This window comes from Chiloscyllium punctatum, chromosome 34, assembly GCF_047496795.1.
Source record: "Chiloscyllium punctatum isolate Juve2018m chromosome 34, sChiPun1.3, whole genome shotgun sequence".
NCBI lineage: Eukaryota > Metazoa > Chordata > Chondrichthyes > Orectolobiformes > Hemiscylliidae > Chiloscyllium > Chiloscyllium punctatum.
The window spans coordinates 74406003-74431584 of NC_092772.1; the positions used below are offsets into that span (position 1 = coordinate 74406003).

The window sequence follows — 25582 nt, forward strand, 5'->3', positions numbered from 1 at the left end:
TAGGGTTCAGTCAGGGTGGGGGTATATTGCAGTGTTGGGTGTGGATCAATCAGGGAGGAGGAGATTGCAGTGTTGTGTTGGGATCAGTCAGGGAGGGTGAGATTGCAGTGTTGTATAGGGATCAGCCAAGAAACGGGTGAGTGCACTCTTGGGTCGGAATCAGTCAGGGAGGGGGTGATTGCTGCGTTGAATAGGGACCAGTCAGGGAGGGGTGGATTGCAGTGTTCAATAGGGATCGGTCAGGGAGGGGGGGATTGCAGTGTTGGGTCGGGATCAGTCAGGGAGGGGGAGATTGCAGTGTTGGGTAGGGATCAGCCAAGCAATGGGTGAGTGCACTCTTGGGTAGGAATCAGTCAGGGCGGGGGAGATTGCAGTGTTGGGGAGGGATCAATCAGGGAGGGGTGATTGCAGTGTTGGATAAAGATCAGTCAGGGAGGGGGTGATTGCAGTGTTGATTAGGGATCAGTCAGGGAGGGGGAGATTGCAGTGTTGGGTCGGGAATACTCAGCGAGGGGGTGATTACAGTGTTAGGTCTGGATCTCTCAGGGAGGGGTTGAGTGCAGTGTTGTGTCGGTATTAGTCAGGGAGGGTGAGATTGCAGTGTTGGGTAGGGATCAGACAGGGAGGGTGAGATTGCAGTGTTGGTTAGGGATCAGCCAGGGAGTGGGAGATTGCAGTGTTGGGTAGAGATCAGTCAGGGTGGGGGTGAGTGCAGTGTTGGGCAGGGATCAGTCAGGGAGGGGGTGAGTGCAGTGTTGGGCAGCGATCAGTCAGGGACGGGGTGAGTGCAGTGTTGGGTAGGGATCAGTCAGGGTGGGGGTGAGTGCAGTATTGGGCAGGGATCAGTCAGGGAGGGGGTGAGTGCAGTGTTGGGCAGCGATCAGTCAGGGAGGGGGTGAGTGCAGTGTTGGGTAGGGATCAGTCAGGGAGGGGGGATTGCAGTGTTGGTTAAGGATCAGTCAGGGAGGGGGAGATTGCAGTGTTGGGGAGGGATCAGTCAGGGAGGGGGAGTTTGCAGTGTTGGTTAGGGATCAGTTAGGGAGGTGGGATTACAGTTTTGGGCGTGAATCTGTCAGGGAGGAGGTGATTGCAGTGTTGGGTAGGGATCAGGCAGGGATGTGGTGAGTGCAGTGTTGAATAGGGATCAGTCAGGGAGGGGGAGATTGCAGTGTTGGGGAGGGATCAGTCAGGGAGGGGGAGTTTGCAGTGTTGGGGAGGGATCAGTCAGGGAGGGTGAGATTGAAGTGTTCGGTAGTTATCAGTCAGGGAGGGGGAGATTGCAAAGTTGGGTAGGAATCAGCCAGGGAGGGGGAGATTGCAGTGCTGGATAGGGATCAGTCAGTGAGGGGGAGATTGCAGTATTTTGTAGGCATCAGTCAGGGAATGGGGTGAGTGCAGTGTTGGGCAGGGATCAGTCAGGGAGGGGGTTAGTGCAGTATTGGGTAGGGATCAGTCAGGGATGGACAGATTGCAGTGCTGGATAGGGATCAGTCAGTGAGGGGGAGATTGCAGTGTTTTGTAGGCATCAGTCAGGGATTGGGTGAGTGCAGTGTTGGGTAGGGATCAATCAGGGAGAGGGAGATTTCAGTGTTGGTTCGGTATCAGTCAGGGTGGTGGAGATTGCAGTGTTGGCATGGGATCAGTCAGGGATTGGGTGAGTGCAATGTTGGGTTGGGATCAGTCAGGGAGGGGGTGATTGCAGTGTTGCGTAGGGATCAGTCAGGGAGTGGGTGAGTGCTGTGTTGGGGAGCGATCTGTAAGGGAGGGGGAGATTGCAGTGTTGAGTGGAGATCAGCCAGGGAGGGGGTGATTGCAGTGTTGGGTAGGGATCAGTAAGGAAGTCGGAGATTGCAGTATTAGGGAGGGATCAGCCAGTGAGGGGGAGATTGCAGTCTTGGGGAGGGATCAGTCAGGGAGGGGGATATTGCAATGTTGTGAAGTGATCAGTCAGGGAGAGGGAGATTTCAGTTTTGGTTAGGGACCAATTTGGGAGGGGGTGAGTGCAATGTTGTGAATGGATTATTCAGGGAGGGGGAGATTGCAGAGTAGGGGAGGAATCAGTCAGGGAGGGGTATATTGTTGTGTTGGGATTGGATCAGTCAGGGAGGGGGAGATTGCAGTGTTGGGTAGGGATCAGTAAGGAAGTCGGAGATTGCAGTATTAGGGAGGGATCAGTCAGGGAGGGGGAGGTTGCAGTGTTCGGGAGGGATCAGTCAGGGAGGGGGAGTTTGCAGTGTTGGGGAGGGATCAGTCAGGGAGGGTGAGATTGAAGTGTTCGGTAGGTATCAGTCAGGGAGGGGGAGATTGCAAAGTTGGGTAGGAATCAGCCAGGGAGGGGGTTAGTGCAGTATTGGGGAGGGATCAGTCAGGGAGGGGGAGACTGCAGTGTTGGATAGGGATTAGTCAGGGAGGGTAAGTGCAGTGTTATGCAGGGATCAGACAGGGAGGGGGATATTGCAGTGTTGGGTCAGGAGCATTCAGGAAGGGGGATTGCAGTTTTCGATAAGGATCAGTCAGGGAGGGGGAGATTGCAATTGTGAAGTGATCAGTCAGGGAGAGGGAGATTTCAGTGTTGGTTCGGTATCAGTCAGGGTGGTGGAGATTGCAGTGTTGGCATGGGATCAGTCAGGGATTGGGTGAGTGCAATGTTGGGTTGGGATCAGTCAGGGAGGGGGTGATTGCAGTGTTGCGTAGGGATCAGTCAGGGAGTGGGTGAGTGCTGTGTTGGGGAGCGATCTGTAAGGGAGGGGGAGATTGCAGTGTTGAGTGGAGATCAGCCAGGGAGGGGGTGATTGCAGTGTTGGGTAGGGATCAGTAAGGAAGTCGGAGATTGCAGTGTTAGGGAGGGATCAGCCAGGGAGGGGTATATTGTTGTGTTGGGATTGGATCAGTCAGGGAGGGGGAGATTGCCGTGTTGGATAGGGATCAGTCAGGGAGGGGGAGATTGCAGTGTTGGGTAGGGATCAGTCAGTGAGGGGAGATTGCAGTGATGGGTAGTGACCAGTCAGTGAGGGGCTTTATTTAATGCGGGGTAGGTATCAGTCAGGGAGGGGGAGATGACAGTGTTGGATAGCGATCAGTCAGGGAGGGGGAGATTGGAGTGTTGTGTAGGGACCAATTTGGGAGGGGGTGAGTGCAATGTTGGGAATGGATTATTCAGGGAGGGGGAGATTGCAGTGTAGGGGAGGGATCAGTCAGGGAGGGGTATATTGTTGTGTTGGGATTGGATCAGTCAGGGAGGGGGAGATTGCCGTGTTGGATAGGGATCAGTCAGGGAGGGGGAGATTGCAGTGTTGGGTAGGGATCAGTCAGTGAGGGGAGATTGCAGTGATGGGTAGTGATCAGTCAGTGAGGGGCTTTATTTAATGCGGGGTAGGTATCAGTCAGCGAGGGGGAGATGACAGTGTTGGATAGCGATCAGTCAGGGAGGGGGAGATTGGAGTGTTGTGTAGGGATCAGTCAGGGAGGGGGTGATTACAGTGTTGGGTAGGGATCAGTCAGGGAGGGGGAGATTGGAGTGTTGTGTAGGGATCAGTCAGGGAGGGGGTGATTACAGTGTTGGGTAGGGATCAGTCAGGGAGGGGGAGATTGCAGTGTTGGGTAGGGATCAGTCAGTGAGGGGAGATTGCAGTGATGGGTAGTGATCAGTCAGTGAGGGGCTTTATTTAATGCGGGGTAGGTATCAGTCAGCGAGGGGGAGATGACAGTGTTGGATAGCGATCAGTCAGGGAGGGGGAGATTGGAGTGTTGTGTAGGGATCAGTCAGGGAGGGGGTGATTACAGTGTTGGATAGGGATCAGTCAGGGAATGGGTTATATTGCAGTGTTGTGTAGGGATCAGTCAGGGAGGAGGACACTGCAGTGTTGGGTTGGGATCAGTCAGGGAGGGGGAGTTTGCAGTGTTGGGTAGGGATCAGTCAGAGAGGGGGAGATTACAGTGTTGGGTAGGGATCAGTCAGGGAGGGGGAGATTGCAGTGTTGGGTAGGGATCAGTCTGGGAGTGGGTGAGTGCAGTGTTGGGTAGGGAACAGTCAGAGAGGGGGAGATTGCAGTGTTGGGTAGGGATCAGTCAGGGAGGGGGAGATTGCAGTGTTGTGTAGGGATCAATCAGGGAGGGGGTCAGTGTAGTGTTGTGTCGGGATAGAGGAAAATCAGGAGGGCAAAAAGGGGACATGAGATTGCTTTGGCAAATAGATTTAAGGAGAATCCAAAACATTTGTATAAATCCATGCAGGACAAAAGGGTCACTGGGGAGAGTATAGAGCCCTCAAAGATCATGGCAGCCTGCACGTGGAGCTGCAGGAGATGGGGGAGAAACTGAACAAGTGTTTACTGTAGAGAAGGACATGGATGATGTAGAATAGAATGATGGTTTGGGAAATAGCATTGGGAAATAGATGATGTCATCTTGCAAAATGTCCATATTACAGAGGAGGAGGTGCTGGATGTCTTGAAATGGTTAAAGGTGGATAAATCCCCAGGACCTTTTCAGGTATACTCTCGATCTCTCGGAAGCTAGAGAAGTGATTGCTGTGCCCTTTGCTGAAATATTTGTATCATCGATAGACACAGGTGAGGTACCAGAAGACTGCAGGTTGGGCTAACGTGGTGCCACTGTTTAGGAAGGCTGGTAAGGACAAGCCAGGGAACTGCAGACTGGTTCACCTGACGTCAGTCATGGGCACGTGGAAAGATGGATACATGAGGGACAGGAATTACATGTATTTAGAAAGGCAATGTCTAATTAGGGATAGTCAGCATTGCTTCGTACGTGGGAAATCATGGCTCAAGATATTGAGTTTTTTGAAGAAGTACCAAAAGGATTGATGAGGGCAGCACGGTGGATGGGAGCGACATGGACTTCAGTAAGGTGCTCGAAATGTTTCCACATGGGAGATTGGAGAGCAAGGATAGATCTCATGGAACACAGGGTAAACCAGCCATTTGGATATGGATCTGGCAGGAAGGTATAAGACAGAGGGTGGTTGTGGAGGGTGTTTTTTTCAGTCTGGAGACCTGTGCCCAGTGGAGTGCCACAAGGATCGGTGCTGCGTCCACTACTTTCCATTAATGATATAAATGATTTGGATGTGAACACAGCAGGTATAGTTAGTAAGTTTGCAGATGACACCAAAATTGTAGTTGTAGTGGACAGTGAAGAATGTTACATCACATTACAACGGGATGGTGAACTGATGGGCCAATGGGCTGAGGAGTGGGAGATGGAGCTTTATTTAGATAAATGGGAGGTGCTACATTTTGGAAAAGCAACTCTTCGCAGGACTGATCCACTTAATGTTAAGGTCCCAGGGAGTGTTTCTGAACAAAGAGACCTTGGAGTGCAGGTTCATTGTTCCTTGAAAGGAGAATTGTGTGTCGATAGGATAGTGAAGAAGGAGTTTGGTATGGTTGTGTTTACTGATCAGTGCATTGAGTAGAGGAGTTGGGAGGTCATGTTGTGGCTGTATAGGACATTGGATAAGCCACTTTTGGAATATTGTGTGCAATTCTTGTCTCCTCCCTATCGGAAGGATGTTGTATAAATTGAAAGGGTTCAGAAAAGATTTACAAAGATGAAGATAGGATTGGTGGAATTGAGCCACAGGGAGAGGTGAAATGGACTGGGCCTGTTTTCCCTGGAATGTCTGAGGCTGAGGGGCACCCATATGTAGGTTTATAAAACCATGAGACAAATCGATAGGTATAACAGACATGTTCTTTTCCCTAGGGTGGGGTAGTCCAGAACTGGAGGGCCCAGGTTGAGGGTGAGAGGGGAAAGATATAAAAGGAACGTAAGGGACAACGTTTTGATGTGGAGGGTGTTGCGTGTATGGAATTAACTGCCAGATGAAGTTGTGGAGACTGGTACAATTACTGCATTTAAAAGGCATTTGGATGGGTATACGAACAGGAAGGGTTGAGAGGGATTTGGGCCAACTGATGGCAAATAAAACGAGATTGTGATAGGATATGTTGGTGGCGTGGATGATTTGTTTCTGTGCTGTACATCTCTATGACTGTAAATGTTTTGCACTGTCCATTTCCAGCCACACACTTCACTGTTTCCCCTGTTTACCTTGGTCAGTTCTCCTCTCAAACACATGTCAATGGCTTTGGTTGTGATTGTCGGGTGTGCTTTATGGTCACTTTAACAATCCATCATCTCACTGAATTTCACTACACGACAATTTCCCAGAGGATATCTCAGTGGGACATTACTCCTTCCCTCAGCGTCATCACCCAACGGTCGATCTGAGATAATCACCTCCCTGGCCGTTTGCACAACGTGTTATTCAAAGAAACACTGACACAAACATTCAAAGAGGAGTTCGGAGAACATCACTTTTGCCGATGTGACTGCCCTAGATTATACAAAGACTGAAGTCTCCCAGAATTATCACAGTGGCTTTGTATTACACAGGAATGTGTAACAGGGTTGAGCATTGAAATGCTGTTAGGTCACCTAAAAACTGTTCTCCTGCTTGTGTTTTTGACACGTGTTACCCAGAATCTGCATTCAGACTGATTCAGCTGCATCATCTGAGGCCAAATGCTTTCTCTGTAATGCCTTTGTTACCCATTACTGTCAGGGTTACCCATCCTGCACTCCCTGACACCCCTCAAGGAGGTGGACAATAGAATATTCATGATCCACCTTTTGTTCACCCTGTCACCACTAAATCTCATTTATCTCTGTGCCACAATCCATCCACCTTATTGCAGAGACATTATCCAGTACAAAAAAAGAACATTAAGATTGACTCTTTCCACAATTTCTTGTCACAGTCCAATTCACTGATGTACAGTTTCAGTTAAACTCTGTCTCTCCCTGTTCCTTTCTGCTTGTCTTCAGCTACATCACCATTTTCTCTTTGGATTTGGATAGGTCCTTTCACCTGAACCCTGGCCCTGCATCCTCTCTGTCAGTTTAAAGTCCTGCCCATAAGCTTACCGACACGGTTGACCAGGACACTGTTCCCAGCAGTGTTGTGTTTAATTCACTCATGGGATGTTGCTGTCTCTGGTTAGCCAGCATCGCATGCCCACTCCGAGCTGCTCTTGAGCTGAGTGCCTTGCTGGATCATTTCAGGGGGCAGTTGAGAGTCAACCCCATTGCTCTGGGTCTGGATTCATATGTAGGCCAGACCCGCTGCCCATAACAGATTTCCTTCCTGAAAGGATATGAGGCAGTTAGATGGGTATACTGCACTCCAGTATTAAGGTTTGGATGAACAGTCGGGTGAGAATAGCACGAGGCCATCACCTGTCCCAATCGTAGTTCAACCGTCAGTGAGTACTGATCCCAATGCAGCATGAATCAAACCCCTTTCACCATGACCATTGTTTGCTCCTGATATCTTCCTGCACTCTGGTGATATCACTCAGTCTCCCTCCATGTGATACCGCTCACTGTATGGGTCTAATTGCTGCCTCTGTTATGTCTCTCACTCTTGCAGTTAATCCAGATTCTGAGCTAACAGAATTCTCCACTCCAGAGAGAAAAACAGCACAGGCCAGAGATGGAGACTGAAATTTTCCAGATCTATGTGGGACTCAGTGCCATTCTCCTTGTGTAACCCTCACTTCTGAAGGGCTTTTGCCCGAAACATCGATTTCGAAGCTACTTGAATGCTGCCTGAACTGCTGTGCTCTTCCAGCACCACTAATCCAGAATCTGGTTTCCAGCATCTGCAGTCATTGTTTTTACCTCACTGTAGCAGTTTAACTTCCCATTCTGTCTATTTCTCTGTCTCCTGCAGGTAATCAGGATGTTCCTGTCTTAGCCGAATTCCTAACTCCTGTCTCGTCCATAACCACATCAAAGTCGCTTGGTCAACCAGAGATAGACGGAGAGGGAGATCTGGAGCCTTCAGTAAATCCTGCAGACGGAAAGATCACTCACAGGAAACAGCACAGCAAGGAGGTCGTGGCCTTCTATATTCAGACACGGAAGACAGGACATAGATACAGAGCTGGGCAAGGTGCAGCAACATTCTAGACTTCATTCCCACCATCTTGTGAGGGTCCTGCTTTCACCTCCGCTGTACTAGTCCTCCCTGGGACATCTCTTTCTCTCTCTCTCTCTCTCTGACTTTCTGTCTCTTTTTCTTTATCCCCTCTCTCACCCACCCACTCTCATTCTCTCTCTCACCCCCCTCTCACCCTCTCTCTCTATCTCTCTTCCCCTCACTCACTCTCTCTCTCTCACCCTCTCACTCACTCTTGCTCCCACCCCCTCACTTATTCTCCATCTCATCCCTGTCTCTCAACGCACTCTCTCTCTCTCCCTCGCGTGCCTCTCCCTCACATCCCTCTCTCTCTCTGGCTCACCCTGTATCTCTCCCTAGCTCGCTCTCCCCCTCTTTCTATCTTACTCTCTTTCTCATTCTCTCTCTTCCCCTTATCGCGCTCTCTCTCGATCTCTCAGACTCTCTCTCTCATTTCTGTCCCCTCGCTCACTCACACTTGCACCTCTCTCTCTCCCTCGCATGCCTCTCCCTCAAGTCCCCCTCTCTCTCTGGCTCGCCCTGTATCTCTCCCTATTTCGCTCTCCCCTCTTTCTATCTTACTCTCTTTCTATTTCTCTCTCATCCCCTTATCATGCTCTCTCTCTCTCGATCTCCCAGACTCTCTCACATTTCTGTCCCCTCACTCACTCTCTCTCTCGCTCGCCCCATCTCTCGCCCGTCTCCCTTGCTCACACTTCGATCACCCCTTCTCTCCCTTCACTCTCGCTCCCTTCTCTATCACTTTCTTCCCCTCTCTCTGCCCCCTCTCTATGCCCCCTCTCTCCCTCCGCCCTCTCTCCCCCACTTTCTCCCCCGTCTCTGCCCCAGTCTCTCCCGCCCCTCTCGCGCCCCTCTCTCGCCCCCTCTCTCGCCCCCTCTCTCACCCACTGTATCGACCCTCTCACTGGACCCCGTCTCTTGACCCCCTCTCTCGATCCCTCTCTCTCCTCTGTCTCCCCACCTCACCCCTCTCTCTCACCCCCTCTCTCGATCCACTCTGTCGACCCCCTCACTTGACCCCTTCACTCGACCCCCTCTCTCGACTCTCTCTCGACCCCGCTGTCTCGACCCTTCTCTCTCTACCCACCTCACTCCACCCCCTCTCTCCCCACTCTCTCTCCCCCTTTCTCCCCATCTCTCCCCCTCTCGTACCCCTCACTCGACCCTCTCTCTCGACTCCCTCTCTCAACACCCTCTCTCGACTCCCTCTTGTTCTCCCCATCCCCATCCCCCCTCCACCCCCTTTCCGCCTCCCTCTCTGCCCCTCTCTCAACCCCCTCACTCTACCCCCTCTCTCGACTCCCTCTCTCATACCTCGTTTCCCCATCTCTCCCCCTCCCCCTCACTCAACCCCCTCACTCAAGACCCCTCACTCGATCCCTCACTCATCACCCTCTCTCGACTCCCCCTCTCTCGACTCCCACTCGCTCGACTCCCTCTCTCACCCCTCTCTCCCCTTCACTCTTCCCCCTCTTTCGACTGACTCTCTCTCCCCATTCACTCCTTTTCTGTCCCCCTTTCTCCACATTCCCTCTCCCCTTCCTCACCCTCCCCCTCTCACTAATCCTGTCACTCCCCGTCTCAGCCCGTTGCTCTCCCCGTCTCTCCACCCCTCTCTCCCCCTTTCTCTCCCAGTCCCTCTCCCCCTGTCTCTCCCTCTCACTCGACACCCCTCACTCGATCCCTCTCTCTAGCGCCCCCCTTCTCTCGACCCCCCTCTCTCGACACCCCCTCTTTCAAACCCCCTCACTTTACACCATCTCTCGACTCCCTCTCAGGACCCGCCACTCTCGACCCCACCTCTTGACCCATTCACTCGAACCGCCTCACTTGAACCCCCTCTCTCTCCACCTCTCTCTCACCTTCTCCTCCTCTCCCCCATCCCTCTCTTCCCCCCTCTCGATCCCTTTTCTCCCCCTTTCTTTCCCCCCCTCGATCCCCTCACTCGACCACCCTCGAACCCCCTCTCTTGACCCCCTCTCTCGACCCCCTCACTCAACCCCCCCCCACTCGACCCCTTCACTCCAACCCCTCACTCAACCCCACCTCACTCGGCCCCCTCACTCGACCCACTCTATTGACCACCCTTTGTCTATATCCTCTCTCTCTCTCCCCTCTCTACCCCTCTCTCAACCCCCCTCATTCAACCCCCCACTCACTCAAACCCCCTCACTGGAGCGCCCTCACTCGACCCCCCCGCTCACTTCCCGCTCTCTCTCCCTCAGCCCCTTTCAGTCCCCTTTCTCCCCACTCCCTCTCCCCTTTACTCACCCTCCCCTTTCACTCCCCCTGTCTCCCCGTCACTCTCCCTGTCTCTCCACCCTTCACCCCCCCCTCTCTCGCCATCTCTATCCCTCTCCCTCTCCCCACTCTCTCTCCCCCTCTCTCTCTCCCCCTCACTCTCCCACCATTCTCTCCCCGCCTCTCTCCACACACTTTCTCACCGCCGCTCTTCTCCCTCTTTCTCAGCCCGTTATCTGCCCCCTCTCCCACTCTATCTCTCCCTTCTCTCTACCTCTTTCTCCCAGTCTGTCTCCCCCTGTCTCTCCTCACTCTCTCCCCCTCTCTCTCTCAACCTCTCACTCTCCCCTGCCCTCTCCCCCACTCTCTCCCCTCTCTCTTCCCACTCTTTCTCCCCGCTCTCTGACCCTCTCTCCTGCACTCTCTCCCACTCTCTCCCCCCTCTCCCACTCTCTCCCTCACTCTCCCCCCTCACTCTCCCCCCACATTTTCCACCTCTCTCTCCCCACTCTCTTTCCCCCGTCTTCCCTCTCCCTCTCTCCCCCACTCTCCCCATCACTCCCCTTTCCCTTGCCCCTTATCCCTTGCCTCCTCTCTCTCCTCTCTTTTGCCCCTCTCTCTCTGACCCTCTCTCTGCCCCTCTCTCTCCCCTCACTCTGTCACCTCACTTTCCCACCCTCTCTCACTCCCTCCCTCTCTCCCTTCCTCCCTCTCTCACCCTGTCATTCACTATCCTCCCTCTCCACCACTCACTGCCCCCTCTCTCCCTTTTCTCGAACCCACACTCCCCCGTCTCTTTACTTAGAACATAGAACATAGAAAAATACAGCGCAATACAGGCCCTTAAGCCCTCGATGTTGCGCCGACCGAAGCCTACCTAACCTACACTAGCCCAATAACCTCCATATGCCTCTCCAATGCCCGCTTAAATGACCATAAAGAGGGAGAGTCCACCACTGCTACTGGCAGGGCATTCCATGAACTCACAACCCGCTGAGTAAAAAATCTACCCCTAACATCTGTCCTATACCAACCTCCCCTTAAATTAAAGCTGTGTCCCCTAGTAACAGCTGACTCCATACGCGGAAAAAGGTTGTCACTGCCAACCCTATCTAAACCCCTAATCATCTTGTACACGTCTATCAAATCTCCCCTAAACCTTCTTTTCTCAAATGAGAACAGCCCCAAGTGCCTCAGCCTTTCCTCATACAATCTCCCTACCATACCAGGCAACATCCTGGTAAACCTCCTCTGCACTCGTTCCAGTGCCTCCACATCCTTCCTATAGTATGGCGACCAAAACTGCACACAATACTCCAGATAAGGCCGCACCAGAGTCCTATACAACTGCAACATGACCTCAGGACTCCGGAACTCAATTCCTCTACCAATAAAGCCCAGTACACCATATGCCTTCTTCACCGCACTATTTACCTGGGTGGCAACTTTTAAAGAACTGTGTACATGGACACCAAGATCCCTCTGCTCATCCACACTACCAAGTAGTCTACCATTAGCCCAGTAATCCATCTTCTTGTTACTCCTACCAAAGTGCATGACTTCACACTTAGCTACATTGAATTCCATTTTCCACCTTACTGCCCAGCTCTGCAACTTATCTATATCCCGCTGTAACCTGCCACATCCTTCTTCGCTGTCCACAACTCCACCGACTTTCGTGTCATCCGCAAACTTGCTCACCCAACCTTCAAGCCCCTCCTCCAGGTCATTTATAAAAATGACAAACAGCAATGGTCCCAAAGCAGATCCTTGTGGAACACCGCTAGTAACTGCGCTCCAAAATGAACCTATACCATCAACTACTACCCTCTGTCTCCTTCCAGCCAGCCAATTCCTAATCCAAACCTCTAATGCACCCTCAATGCCATACCTCCGTAGTTTTTGCATTAGCCTGCCATGGGGTACATTATCGACCGCCTTGCTAAAATCCATATACACCACATATACTGCTTTACCCTCGTCCACTTCCTTGATCACCTTCTCAAAGAATTCAATAAGGTTTGTGAGGCACGACCTGCCCTTCACAAAACCATGCTGACTATCCTTGATCACATTATTCCGATCCAGATGTTCATAAATCCTATCCCTTAAGATTCTCTCTAAGACTTTGCCCACAACAGAAGTGAGACTGACTGGCCTCTCGTTACTCGGGCTATCCCTACTCCCCTTCTTGAACAAGGGGACCACATTTGCTATCCTCCAGTCTTCTGGCACTGTCCCCGAAGACAACGACGACCTAAAAATCAAGGCCAATGGCTCCGCTATCTCCTCCCTAGCTTCCCAGAGGATCTGAGGATAAATGCCATCAGGCCCAGGGGACTTATCTATTTTCATCCTTTCCAGTATTCCCTAGACCTCTTCCCTACGTACCTTAAGGCCATCCATTCTAATCACTTGTGACTCAATATTCACATCAGCAACAATGTCCTGTTCCTGAGTGAATACTGACGAAAAGTATTGATTTAGTGTCTCACCGATCTCCTCCGCCTCCACACACAACTTCCCATTACTGTCCTTGACTGGACCGATACCTACCTTAGTCATCCTTTTATTCCTGACATACCTATAGAAAGCCTTTGGGTTTTCCCTAATCCTACCAACTAAGGACTTTTCATGTCCCCTCATTGCTGCTCTTAGCTCTCTCTTTAGATCCTTCCTGGCTACCTTATAACTCTCAATCGCCCCAACTGAACCTTCACGCCTCATCTTTACATAGGCCGCCCTCTTCCCTTTCACAAGGGATTCCAATTCGTTATTAAACCACAGCTCCCTCACAAGACCCTTTCGTCCCTGCCTGACTGGTACATACTTATCAAGGACACCCATTAGCTGTTCCTTGAACAATCTCCACATATCATTTGTGTTCTTCCCTTGAAGCCTATTTTGACAAACCACACATCCTAATTCATGCCTCACCGCATCATAATTTCCCTGCCCCCAGCTATAACTGTTGCTCTGCAGTACACACTTATCCCTCTCCATCACTAGAGTATAAGTCACCGAGTTGTGGTCACTGCCCCCGAAGTTTTCACCTACCTCCAAGTCTAACAACTGGCCTGGTTCATTACCTAGAACCAAATCCAGTATGGCCTCACCTCTTGTTGGCCTATCTACATATTGTGTCAGGAAACCCTCCTGCACACATTGGACAAACTACTTCTCTCGCTCTACCCTCTCTGTCTCTCCTCTCTCTCCACTTCACTCTCCCCATCGCTCTCCCCTCTCTTTCTCCCCGTCTCTCCCCCTCTCTACCCCCCTCTCTCCCTCTCTCTCCTCCTCTCACCACCTCTTTTCCCATCTCTCTATACCGTCTCTCTCACTCCGTCTCTCTACCCCTCACTCTCTCCCCCCTCACTTTCTCTTCACTGTCTCCCACATCCTGTCACCTAACTGTCTCCCCTCTCTCTTTCACTCACTCTCTCCCTACTCTCTCCCCCCACTCCCACCGGCCACACTCTCCCCCACTCTCTCTCCACAATCTCTCTCCCCCCTCTCTCTCCCCCTCTCTCTCTCCCCCCCTCTCTCCCCCCCTCTCTCTCCCCCTCGCTCTCCCTCTCGCTCTCCCCCTCGCTCTGCCCCTCTCTCTCCCCCTCTCTCTCCACCTCTCTCTCACCCTCCCTCTCCCCATCTCTCTCCCCCTCTCTCTCCGCCCTCTCTCTCTCCCCCTCGCTCTCCCTCTCGCTCTCCCCCTCGCTCTCCCCCTCTCTCTCCCCCTCTCTCTCCACCTCTCTCTCACCCTCCCTCTCCCCATCTCTCTCCCCCTCTCTCTCCCCCTCTCTCTCACCCTCCCTCTCCCCATCTCTCTCCCCCTCTCTCTCCGCCTCTCTCTCCCCCCTCTCTCTCCCCCCTCTCTCCCCCTCTCTCCCTCTCTCTCTCCCCGTCTCTCTCTCTCCCCCCTCTCTCTCCCTCTCTCTCTCCCCCCTCACTCTCCCCTGTCTCTCTCCCCTCTCTCTCTCCCCATCTCTCTACCCATTTCTCTCTCTCCCCTTTCTCTCCCCCATCTCTCCCTCCACTCTCTGTCCCCACTCTGTCCCCCTCCCTCTGTTCCGTCTCCCACTTCTCTCTCCCCACTCTCCCCTCTCTCTCCCCTTCCTTCTCTCTGTCTCCCGGATCTTTCTTCAATAACTCTCTCCACCTCGCTGTCACCTAAATCTCTCCCCTCTCTCACCCTCTGTCTCCATCTCTCACTCACTTCCTCTCTCACCCTCTCTCTCTTCCCCCACTCTCTTCCCCCACTCTCTCCCCCTCTCACTCCCATTTTCTGCCTCTCTCTCTCCCCCAACCCCTCTCCCCACTTCTGCTTCCCCCTCTCTCTTCGTCTCTCTCCCCGACTATATCCCCCTCTCTCTCGCCCTCTCGCTCCACCCTCACTCTCCCCCCCTCACTCCCTGTCTCTCCCACTCTCTCTCCCCCACTCTCTTCCCTGCTCTCTCACGCCTGCTCTCTCACCTCCGCTTTCTCGCCCCCTCTCTCCTCTCTCTGTCACACCCCTCAATCTCCCCTAACTTTCCCCATTTCTCTTCCCCTCTTTCTCGCCCGCTCTCTACCCCCTCTCTCTGCCCTCTCTCTACTGCCTCTCTATCTCTGCCCCTCCTCTACCTCCTCCCTTCCCCCTCTCGCCCCTCCCTCTCTCTCCCCCGCCCTTGCCCCCTCTGTCGGCCTCTCTCTTCCTTCTCCCTTGCCCCTTCTCCCTTGTCTCCTCTCCCTCCCATCTTTCACCCTCCCTCTCTCGCCCTTCTCTCTCTGCCCCTGTCTCTGCCCCTCTCTCTCCCCTCACTCTGTCACCTCACTCTCCCTCCCTCTCTCACCCCTCCCTCTCTCACCCTGTCATTCACTATCCTCTCTCTCTCCCACTCACGTCCCCCTGTCTCTCCACCTCTCTCAAACCCACACTCCCCCGTCTCTCCACTTCTCTCCCACCAACCCTCTCTCTCTCTCCCCTCTCTCTCCCGTCTCTCTCCCCCTCTTTCTCCCCGTCACTCTACCCATCTCCCTTCCCCTCTCTTTCTCTTCCTCTCTCTGCCCCTCTCACTCTCCTCCCTCTCTCTCTGCTGCCTTGCCCCCTCTCATCCACTGTCTAAGCGCTCAATCCCCCTTTCTTGCCTCCTATCTACCCCCTCTCTCCCCTCTCTCTACCGTTTCTCTCTACCGTCTCTCTCACCCCCTTTCTCTACCCTGCACTCACTGTCTCCCCTCTTTCATTCACTTAACTAACTCTCCTGGACCCTGCCACCTAACTCTCTCCCCTCTCTCTCACTCCCTCCCTAACCCTCTCCCTCGCCACTCTCTCCCCCACTCTCTCCCCCCACACTTACTGCCCACTCACTCCCCACACTCTCTCTGCTCTCTCCCCTACTCTCTCTACTCCCCATTTCTCTCCATCTCTCTCCCCCTCTCTCTCCACCCCCTCTCTCCCCCTCTCTATCCCCCTCTCTCTCCCCTCTCTCTCCCCTCTCTCTCCCTTCTCTCCCCCACCTCTCTCCTCCCTCTCTACCCCTCCCTTTGTCCCCCTCTCTCTCCCTCCACTCTTTGTTCCCCCTCTGTCTCCCTCCCTCCGTCCCCCTCACTCTCATCTCTCCACCACTCTCCCCTATCTCTCCCCTTTCCATCTCACCGCCTCGCTCTTCCTCGCTCTCTCTCTCTCCGCCCTCTCTCACCCCCTCTCTCCACCCTCTCTCTCTACCCCGTTCACCCCCTCTCTTTAACCCTCACTCTCTCTCTCCACTCTCTCTCTCTTCACTAACTCTCTCCCCCACTCTGTCACCTAAATCTCTCCCCTCTCTCTCCCTCTCTCACTCTCTCCCTCTCTCACCCTCTCAATCTCTCCTCCCTCTCCCCCACTCTTTTCCCCCACTCTTTTCCCTCACTCTCTCGCCCACTCTCTTCTCCCACCATCTTACCCCACTCTCTCCGATTTCTCTCCCCTCTCTCTGCCCCTTTCTGTCTCTTCCCCCTCCCCTTCTCTCTCCCCTCTTGCACTTCTGTCTCTCCCCCTCTCTCTTCCCATCTCTCTCCCCATCTCTCTCCCCCCTCTCTTCTCATGGTCCCCCTCTCAACACACTTTCTGTCCCCGTCTCTCTCCCCCTCCCTCTCCCCCACCTCTCCTTCCTCCGTCTCTCTCCCCGTATCTCTCTCGGTCTCTCTCCTCCCTCTCTCTACCCTCCCTCTCTACCCTCACTCTCTACCCTCACTCTCTCCCCCCCCACGCTCTACCCCCCTCTCCACACTCTCACCCCTGTCTCCCCACTCTCTCACCCCTGTCTCCCCACTCTCTCACCACTCTCTCCTTCTCTCTCTTCCCGCACACTCTACCCCCGCTCTCTCACCTCCGCTCTCTCCCCTCTCTCTCTCCCTCTCTTTCTCACCCCCTGTCTCTTCCTCCTCTTTCACCCCACGCTCTCTGCCCCTTCTCCCCCTCTCACTCTCTACTGCCTCTCTATCTCTCCAATCTCTCTCTCCCCTCCCCCTCCCCCTCCCCCCTCTCTCTCCCCCTCCCTTGCCCCTCTCTCTCGCCTGTCTCTCTCCCCTCTCTCTGAGTCTCTCTCCCCTCTCCCTTGCCCCTTCTCCCTTGCCTCATCTCCCTCCCTTCTTTCATCCTCCCTCTCTCGCCCCTCTCGCTCTGCACCTCTCTCTGACCCTCTCTCTCTCTCCCCTCACTCTGTCACATCACTCTGCCTACCTCTCTCACTCACTCCCTGTCTTCCTCCCACTCTCTCACACACTGTTACTCACGATCCTCTATTTCCCCCACTCACTCCCCCCTCTCTCTCTCTCCCCCTCACACCCACACTCCCCCTCTCCACTTCCCTTCCACCACCCCCTCTCTTTCTCCCCTCTCTCTCTCCCTCTCTCTGCCTCTCTCTTCAGCCTCTATCCCCCTCTCTCTCTCCCCTCTCCCCGTCCCTCTTCCCCAGTATCTATCTTGCTCTACCGCCTCTCACTTCACCCCTCTCCAAGACTCTCTATCTCGCTCCCCCCTCTCCACTTCCCTCTCTCGCCCCCTCTCTCACCAACTCTCCACTCCTCTCTCCCACTCTCTCTCCCCATCCTTTTCCCCTCTTCTCTCCCCTTCTCTCCCTCTCTTTCTACCGTCTCTCTCTCTCAACCCTTCTCTCTTCACCTCTCTCTCTCTGACCCCCACTCTCTCCTCTCTCTCTTCACTAACTCCCTCCCCCACTCTGTCAACCAACTCGCTCCCTCTCTCTCCCTACTTCCCTAACACTCTCCCTCCCCCAATCTCCTCCCACTCTCTCCCTACTGTCTCCCCACACTCTCCCCACTCTCTCTCTCCCCACTCTCCCCCTCACTCTCACCCCCATTGTCTCCCCTAATCTTCCCCTCACTCTCTCTGCCCCCACTCTTTCTGCACTCACTCTCTCTCTCACCCTCTCTCTCCCCTCTCCCCTCCTCTCCCCTCCTCTCTGTCCCCAAACTCTCTCTCTACTCCTTACTCTCCTCCTTTCTCTCCTCCTTTCTCTCCTCCTTTCTCTCCCTCTTTCTCTGCCCCCTCTCTCGTCTCTCTCTCTCCCCGTCGCTCTCCCCCTCTCTCTCTCCCCCGCCTCTCTCCCCCTCTCTCTTCCCCCTCTCTCCCCTCTCTCCCCCCTCTGTCCCCCCTCTCTCTCCACTCTCTCTCTCTTCCCTCTCTCTCTCTCCCCTTTCTCTCTCCCCTCACTCTTCCCTCTCCCTCCCCTCTCTCTGTCCCCTCTCTCTCTCCCCCCCTCTCTCTCCTCTCTCTCCCCTCTCTCTCTCCCCTTCTCTCTCCCCTCTCTCCCCCTCCCCCTCTCTATCCCCACACTCTCCCCCTCTCTCCCCTCTCTCTCCGTCTCTCTCCCCCCCTCTCTCCCCCTCTCTCTCCCCTCTCTTTCCCGCCTCTCCTCCCTCTCTCTACCCACTCTCTCTGGCCTCCTCTCTCTCGTCCACCCTCTCACCCCACTCTTTCTTGCCCCCCTCTCTCGCACCCTCTGACCTCCATCTCCCCTCTGTCTTGCCCCACTCTAACTCCCCTCTCCCTCCCCCTCCCTTGCTCACCTCTCTCTCTTCCCCTCTCTCTACCCCTCTCTCTCCCATCTCTCTCTCTTCACTAGCTCTGTCCCCTTACTCTGTCACCTCTTCTCCCTCCCCCTCTCACACGCTCCCTCGCTCACTCCCTCCCTCTCACTCTCCCCTACTCTCTTCCCCCCTCTCCACCTCTCTTGACCCCACTCTTGCCCTGTCTTGCCCCCTCTCTCTTGCCCCTCACTCTCACCCCCTCACTCTCATCCCCTCTCTCTCACCCCCGCTCCCTCACCGCCTCTCCCTCACCCCATCTGCCTCACCCCCTCTCTCTCCACATATCTCTCTCCACCCATCTCTCTCCATCCATCTCTCTCTCACTCTCTCTCCCCCTCTCCCCGCTCTCTCTCCTCTCTCTCTCCCCTCTCTTTCTCCGTCCCAACCCCTCTACCAGCCCCTCTGTCTCTAACCATTCTCTCCCCTCCTCTCGCGCCCTCTCTCCCCCTCTCTGGCCCCTCTCTCCCCCTCTCTCCCCAACCTCTCTCTCCCCCTCTCTCCCAAACACACTCTCTCCCTCTCTACCCCCTCTCTCCCCCCTCTATTGCCTCTCCCTCTCTCACCCCCTCTCTCTGCAACCTCTCTCAACCCCCTCTCTCTCGCCGCACTCTATTGCCCCCCTCTTTCGCCCCCTCCCTCTTGCCCCGTCTATCCCCATCTCACCCTGTCTCTCGTCGTTTTCTCTCTCTCCCCTTTCCCTCCCCCTCTCTATCTCACCCGCTCTCTCTAAGCCTCTCTCTCCATCTCTCTCTTCACGAGCTCCCTCCCCTTACTCTGTCACCTCACTCTCCCTCCCTCTCTCACGTCCTCCCTCTCTCACTCCCTCCCTCCCTCTCACTCTCCCCTGTCTCACCCCGACTCACTGCCCTGTCTCAACCCCACTCACTCCCTTCTCTCTCTCCCACTCACTCCTCTCTCTCAGTCCCTCTCTCGCGCCCCTCTCTTCCCCTCTCTCTCCCCCTCTCTCCCCCTCTACCCGCCTCCATCACCCCTCTCTCTCTACCCTCTCTCCACCCCGCTCACCCCTCTCTCTACCCCTCAATCGCTCTCTCCCCTCTCTCTCTTCACTAACTCTCTCCCCCACTCTGTCACCTAAATCTCTCCCCTCTCTTTCCCTCCCTCTCTCACTCCCTCCCTCTCTCCCTCTCTCACTCTCCCCTCTCTCCCCACTGTCTTTCCCCAATCTCTCCCGAATATCTTCCCCCACTCTCACCGCCATCTCTCTCCCCTATCTCTCCCCCTCCCTCTCTCACCCTCTCACTCTCCCCCTCTCTCCCCGTCAATCTCTCCCCACTCTCTCCCCATTCTCACTCCCCTTCTTTCTCTCCCCATCTCTCCCCTCTCTCTCCCCTCCACCGTCTTTCTCCCCTCCCTGTCCCCCTCCACCCTCTTTCTCCCCCTCCCTCTCTCACCCTCTCACTCTCCCCCCTCTCTACCTCAATCTCTCCCCACTCTCTCACCCAATCTCACTCCCCTTCTTTCTCTCCCCTTTTTCTGCCCCTTTCTCTCTCCCTTTCTCTGCCCGCTCTCTCCCCCACAACCCACTCTTCCCCCTCTCTCTGTTCCCCACTATTTCTTCCCCCCGCCCCCTGTCGCTCTGTCTCCCCTCGCTCTGTCCCCCTACTCTCTGAAGTCCACTCTGTCCATCCTTCCTCTCTGTTCCCCTCCACTCTCTGTCCCCCCTCTGTCCCCCAGTCTCCCTCTCTCTGTTCATCTCTCTCTGTCCCCCACTCTCTCTGTCCCCCTCTCGCTGTCGCCCCTCTCTTTACCAGACCCCTCTTTTTCCCCAACCCCTCTGTTCCCCCTGTCTTTGTCCCCCCTGTCTTTGTCCCCCCTCTGTTCCCCACTTTCTGACCACCTCCGTCTTTCTGTCCCCGTCTCTCTTTCCCCCAATCTCTGACTCCCACTCTCTCTGTCACACTCTCCCTGTCCCCTCGTTCCCCTCAGTCTGTCCACCCCTTGTTCCATTCCCCTCTGTCTGCGTCCCCCGACCCCCCCTCTCTTTGTCCCCCCTCACTGTCCCCCTCTCACTGTTCCCCCCTCTCACTGTCCCGCTCTCACTGTCCCCCTCGCTCTGTCCTCCCACCTCTGCCCCTCTCTCTGTCCCACCCTCGCTCCGTCCACCCTCCCCATCCCCCTGTCTCTCAGTCTCCCCCTCACTCTGTTACCCCCTCGCTCTGTCCCACCTCTCTCTGTCCCCCCTCTGTTCCCCACTATGTCTTTCTCCCTCTCCGCCCTATCTCTCTGTCCCCCTTTTTCTGTCCTCCTGTCTCTGTCCAACTCTCTCTCTTTCCTTCTCTCTGTCCCCGTCTCTCTGTCCCTCTCTCTCTGTCCCACCTGTCTGTACGCCCCCCGTCTGTCCCCCTCTCTTTGTCCCCCTCTGTCTCTGTCACCCTCTCTCTCTCTGTCTTCCTCTCTCTGTCCCTCTCGCTCTCTGTCCCCCTCTCTCTATCCCCCTCTCTCTGTCCCACCTGTCTGTCCCACCCGTCTGTCCCCCCTCTTTCTGTACCCCCTCTCTCTGTCCCCCTCTTTCTGTCCCCCCAGTCTCCCTCTCTCTGTCCCCCTCTTTCTGTCTCCCCTCTGTCCCCCAGGCTCCTAATCTCTGTTGATCTCTCCTTGTCCCCCTCTCGCTCTGTCGCCCTATCTCCCTGTCCCCCCCTCTGTCCCCCCTCTCTGCCCCTCCCTCTATGCCCCCCCGCCCCATTCTCTCTGCCCCCTCTCTCTGCCCCCTCTCTCTGTCCCCCTCTTTCTGTCCCCCCACTCTCCCTCTCTGTCCCCCGCTTCCTGTGCTCCCTCTGTCCCCCAGTCTCCCACTCTCTGTTCATCTCTCTCTGTCACTCACACTCTCTGTCCCCCTCTCTCTGCCCCCTCTCTCTGCCCCCTCTCTCTGTCCCCCTCTTTCTGTCCCCCCACTCTCCCTCTCTGTCCCCCGCTTCCTGTGCTCCCTCTGTCCCCCAGTCTCCCACTCTCTGTTCATCTCTCTCTGTCACCCACACTCTCTGTCCCCCTCTCTCTGTCACCCCTCTCTTTGCCACCCCCCTCTTTTTCCCCACCCCCTCTGTCCCCCCCTCTCTGTTCCCCACTCTCTGACCACCCCCCTCTCTCTGTCCCCCAATCTCTGACTCCCCCCTCTATGTCCACCCCTCACTCCATCCCCCTCTCCCTGCCCCCCTGACCATCCTCTCTGTGTCCCCCTCACTGTCCCCCTCTCACTGTCCCCCTCTCACTGTCCCCCTCGCTCTGTCCTCCCTCTCTTTGCCCCTCTCTCTGTCCCACCCTCGCTCTGTCCACCCTCCCTATCCCCCGTCTCTCAGTCTCCCCCTCACTCTGTCTCCCCCTCGTTCTGTCACACCTCTCTCTGTGCCCCCTCACACTGCCCCCTGCTCTCTGCCCCCCACTATCTCTTCCCCCCTCTCTGCCCTCTCTCTCTCTCCCCCTCTCTTTGTCCCCCCTCTCTGTCCCCACCCTCTGCCCCCGGCTCTCTGTCCCCCCATCCCTCCTCTTTCTGTTACCCTCTTTTTGGCCCCCTCTCTGTCCACCTTCTCTCTGTCCGCGCTCTCTCTGTCCCCCCATCCCCCACACTCTGTCGCCCCCTCTCTGTGCCTCGCTCTCTGTCCCCCCTCTTTCTGTTCTCCTCTCTGTTCGCACTCCCTCTCTCCACCCTCTCTCTCTGTCCCTCTTTCTCTGTCCACCTCTGTCTGTCCAACTCTCTCTGTTCCCCTCTCACTGTCCCCTCCCTCTGCACCCCCTTTCTTTCCTCTCTCTCTGTCCCCCTCTCTCTGTCCCCCTCTTTCTGACCCCCAGTCCCCCTCTCTCTGTCCCCCTCTTTCTGTCCATCCTCTGTCCCCCAGTCTCCCACTCTCTGTTCATCTCTCTTTGTCCCCCTCTCTCGCTGTCCCCCTATCTCTCTGTACCCCTCTCTCTGTCGCCCCCCCGTCCCCCCTCTCTCTCCCCTCTCTCTGCCCATCCCTCTCTGCCCTCCCGCTCACCTCTCTCTGCCCCCCTCTCTGCCCCCCTCTCTCTGTCCCCCTCTTTCAATCCCCCAGTCTCCCTCTCTCTGTCCTCCTCTTCCTGTCCCCCCTCTGTCCCCCAGTCTCCCACTCTCTGTTCATCTCTCTCAGTCCCCCACTCTCTCTGTCCCTTGCTCTCTGCCCCCCCCTCTTTGCCACCACCCTCTTTTTCCCCACCCCCTCTGCCCCCCCTCTTTGTCCCCCCTCTCACTGTTCCCCACTCTCTGACTCCCCCTCTCTCTGTCCACCCCTCGCACCGTCCCCCTCTCCCTGCCCCCCGACCACCCTCTCTGTGTCCCCCTCACAGTGCCCCTCTCACTGTCCCCCTCTCTCTGTCCCACCCTCGCTCTGTCCACCCTCCCTATCCCCTGTCTCTCAGTCTCCCCCTCACTCTGTCGCCCCCTCGCTTTATCACACCTCTCTCTGTACCCCCTCACACTGCCCCCCTCTCTCTGAACCCCACAACCTCTTCCCCCCTCTCTGCCCTCTCTCTCTCTGCCCCACTCTCTCTGTCTCCCTCTTTCTGCTCCCCGCAGTCTCCCTCTCTCTGGCCCCCTCGTCCTGTTCCCCATCTGACCCCCAGTCTCCCACTCTCTGTTCATCTCTCTCTGTACACCACTCTCTCTGTCTCCCTCTCTCTGTCCCCCCTCTCTTTGCCAGCCCCCTCTTTTTCCCCTCCCCCTCTGTCCCCCCTCTCTTTGTCCCCCCCCCTTTGTCCCCCCTCTCACTGTTCTCCACTCTCTGACACCCCCCCTCTGTCCCCCTCTCTCTGTCCCCCACTCTCTGACTCCCCCTCTCTCTGTCCACCCCTCGCTCCGTCCCCCGCTCCCTGCCCCCCTGACCATCCTCTCTGTGTCCCCCTCATTGTTCCCCTCTCACTGTCCCTCTCTCACTGTCCCCCCCCGCTCTGTCCTCCACTCTCTGCCCCTCTCTCTGTCCCACCCTCGCTCTGTCCACCCTCCCTATCCCCCTGTCTCTCAGTCTCCCCCTCACTCTGTAGCCCCCTCGCTCTGTCACACCTCTCTCTGTGCCCCTTCACACTGCCCCCCTCTCTCTGGACCCCAGTATCTCTTTCCCCCCTCTCTGCCCTCTCTCTCTCCCCCTCTCTCTCTGTCCCCCATTTCTGTCCACCCGTCCCTCCTCTTTCTGTTGCCCTCTTTCTGGCCCCTTCACTGTCCGCCCTCTCTCTTTCCATGCTCTCTCTGTTCCCCCCTGTCCCCCACACTCTGTCGCCCCCACTCTGTGCCCCGCTCTCTGTCCCCCCTCTGTCCCCACTCTTTCTGTCCCCCCCCCTCTGTTCGCACTCACTCTCTCCTCCCTCTCTCTCTGTCCCCCTTTCTCTGTCCCCCACACTCTGTCCAACTCTCTCTGTTCTTCTCACTCTGTCCCCCTCTCTCCGCACCCCTCTCTCTGTCCCCCTCTCTCTGCCCCCCTCTCTCTGTCCCACCTGTCTGTACCCCCCGTCTGTCCCCCTCTCTCTGTCCCCCTCTCTCTCTGTCACCCTCTCTCTCTGTCCCCCTCTCTCTGTCCCTCTCTCTCTGTCCCCCTATCTCTCTATCCCTCTCACTCTGTCCTCCTCTCTCTGTCCCCCCCGTCTGTCTGCCTCTCTCTGTCCCCCCTCTCTCTGTACCCCCTCTCTCTGTCCCCCCAGTCTCCCTCTCTCTGTTCCCCTCTCTCTGTCTCCATCTCTCTGTCTCCCCTCGCTGTCCCTCACTCTCCCCCCATGACCCCTCCCTCTGTCCCCGTCTCTCTGTCCCCATCTCTGTCCCCCTCTCTCTGTCCCCCCTCTCTCTGTCCATCTCTCACTGTCCCAGTCTCTCTCTGCCCCCCTCTCTCTATCTTGTCTCTCTGTCTCCCCCCTCTCTCTCTGTTCCCCCTCTCTCTGTCCCCCTCTCTATTTCCCCTTCTCTCTGTCCACCAAATCTCTCGGTTGCCCTGCTCTCTGTCCCCCCCACCTCTGTCCTCCTCTCATCTCTGTCACTGTGACTCTGCCCCCTCTCTCTGTTCCCGTCACTGTGTACCCTCTCTCCCTGAACCCCTTTTCCCTGCCTCACTATGACGACCTCTCTCTGTCCCCTCTCTCTGTTCCCCTCTCTCTGTCCCCACCTCTCTCTCTGCCCCCTCTCTCTCTGTCCCCCTCTCTCTGCCCCCTCTCTCTCTGTCACTCCTCTCTCTGTCCCCCCTCTCTCTGTCCCCCTCTCTCTGCCCCCTCTCTCTGTCACTGCTCTCTCTGTCCCCCCTCTCTCTGTCCCCCGTCTCTTTGTCCCCTTCTCTCTGTCCTCCATCTCTCTGTACCCGTGTCTCTTTCCCCTCTCTCTGTCCCCCATTCTTTGTCCCTGATTCTCTCTGCCCCTCCCTCACTGTCCACCTCTCTCTCTGCCCCACTCTCTCTGTCCTCCTCCTCTCTGTCACCCCTTTCTCTCTGCCACTCTCTCTGTCCCACTCTCTCTGCCCCCCTCTCACTGTCCCCCCTCTCTCTGTCCCCACTCTCTCTGACCACCCTCTCTTTGTCCGCCCTCTCTCTGTCCGCCCTCTCACAGTCCCCCTCTCATAGTCCCCCTCTCTATGTCCCCCTCTCTCTGTCCCCCCTCTCACTGTCCCCTCTCTCTCTATCCCCCCTCTCTCTATCCCCCCTCTCTCTGTCCCCCTTCTCTCTGTCCCGCTCTCTCTGCCCCCTCCCTCTGTTCCCCACTCTCTGTCCCCGTCTCTCTGTCCCCATCTCACTGTCACCCATCTCTCTGCCCCCACCTGTCCCCCTCTCTGTGTCACCCATATCTCTGTGACACTATTTCTGTCCCCCCTCTCTCTGTCACCTCTCTCTCTGTCCACCTCTCTCTGTCACTCCTATCACTGTCCCCCCTCGCTGTCCCCCTTTCACTGTCCCCTATCTCTGTCCCCACTCTCTCTCCCCCTCTCTCTGTCCCCACTCTCTCTGTCCACCTCTCTCTCAGTCCACCTCTCTCTGTCCCCCCTCTCTGTCCCCCTCTCTCTGTCCCCACTCTCTCTGTCCCCCTGTCTCTGTCAACCCTCTCTCTGCCCCCATTCTATCTGTCCCCCTTTCTCTGGCTCCCTTTCTCTGTCCCCCCTTTCACTGCCCCCCTCTCTGTCCCCCATCTCTCTGACCCCATCTCTCTGTCCCGATGCTCTCAGTCCCCACTTTCTCTGTCCCCTCCTCTCTGTCCCCCACACTCTGTCCCCCGCTCTCTGTCCCTCGCTCTCTGTCCACCTCTCACTGTCCCATTCTCTCTGCCCC

General features: G+C 56.0%; 1 long non-coding RNA gene across 1 annotated transcript in view; it reads left to right on the forward strand.

Annotated features, from left to right (window-relative positions):
• Nucleotides 1-25582, forward strand: part of LOC140459038 (uncharacterized) — a 100699-nt gene that overhangs the window by 40633 nt on the left and 34484 nt on the right. Inside the window, exon 2 of the long non-coding RNA XR_011953833.1 lies at nucleotides 7760-7981. This is a non-coding gene — a long non-coding RNA (uncharacterized lncRNA). The remainder of the gene's footprint in view (nucleotides 1-7759; nucleotides 7982-25582) is intronic.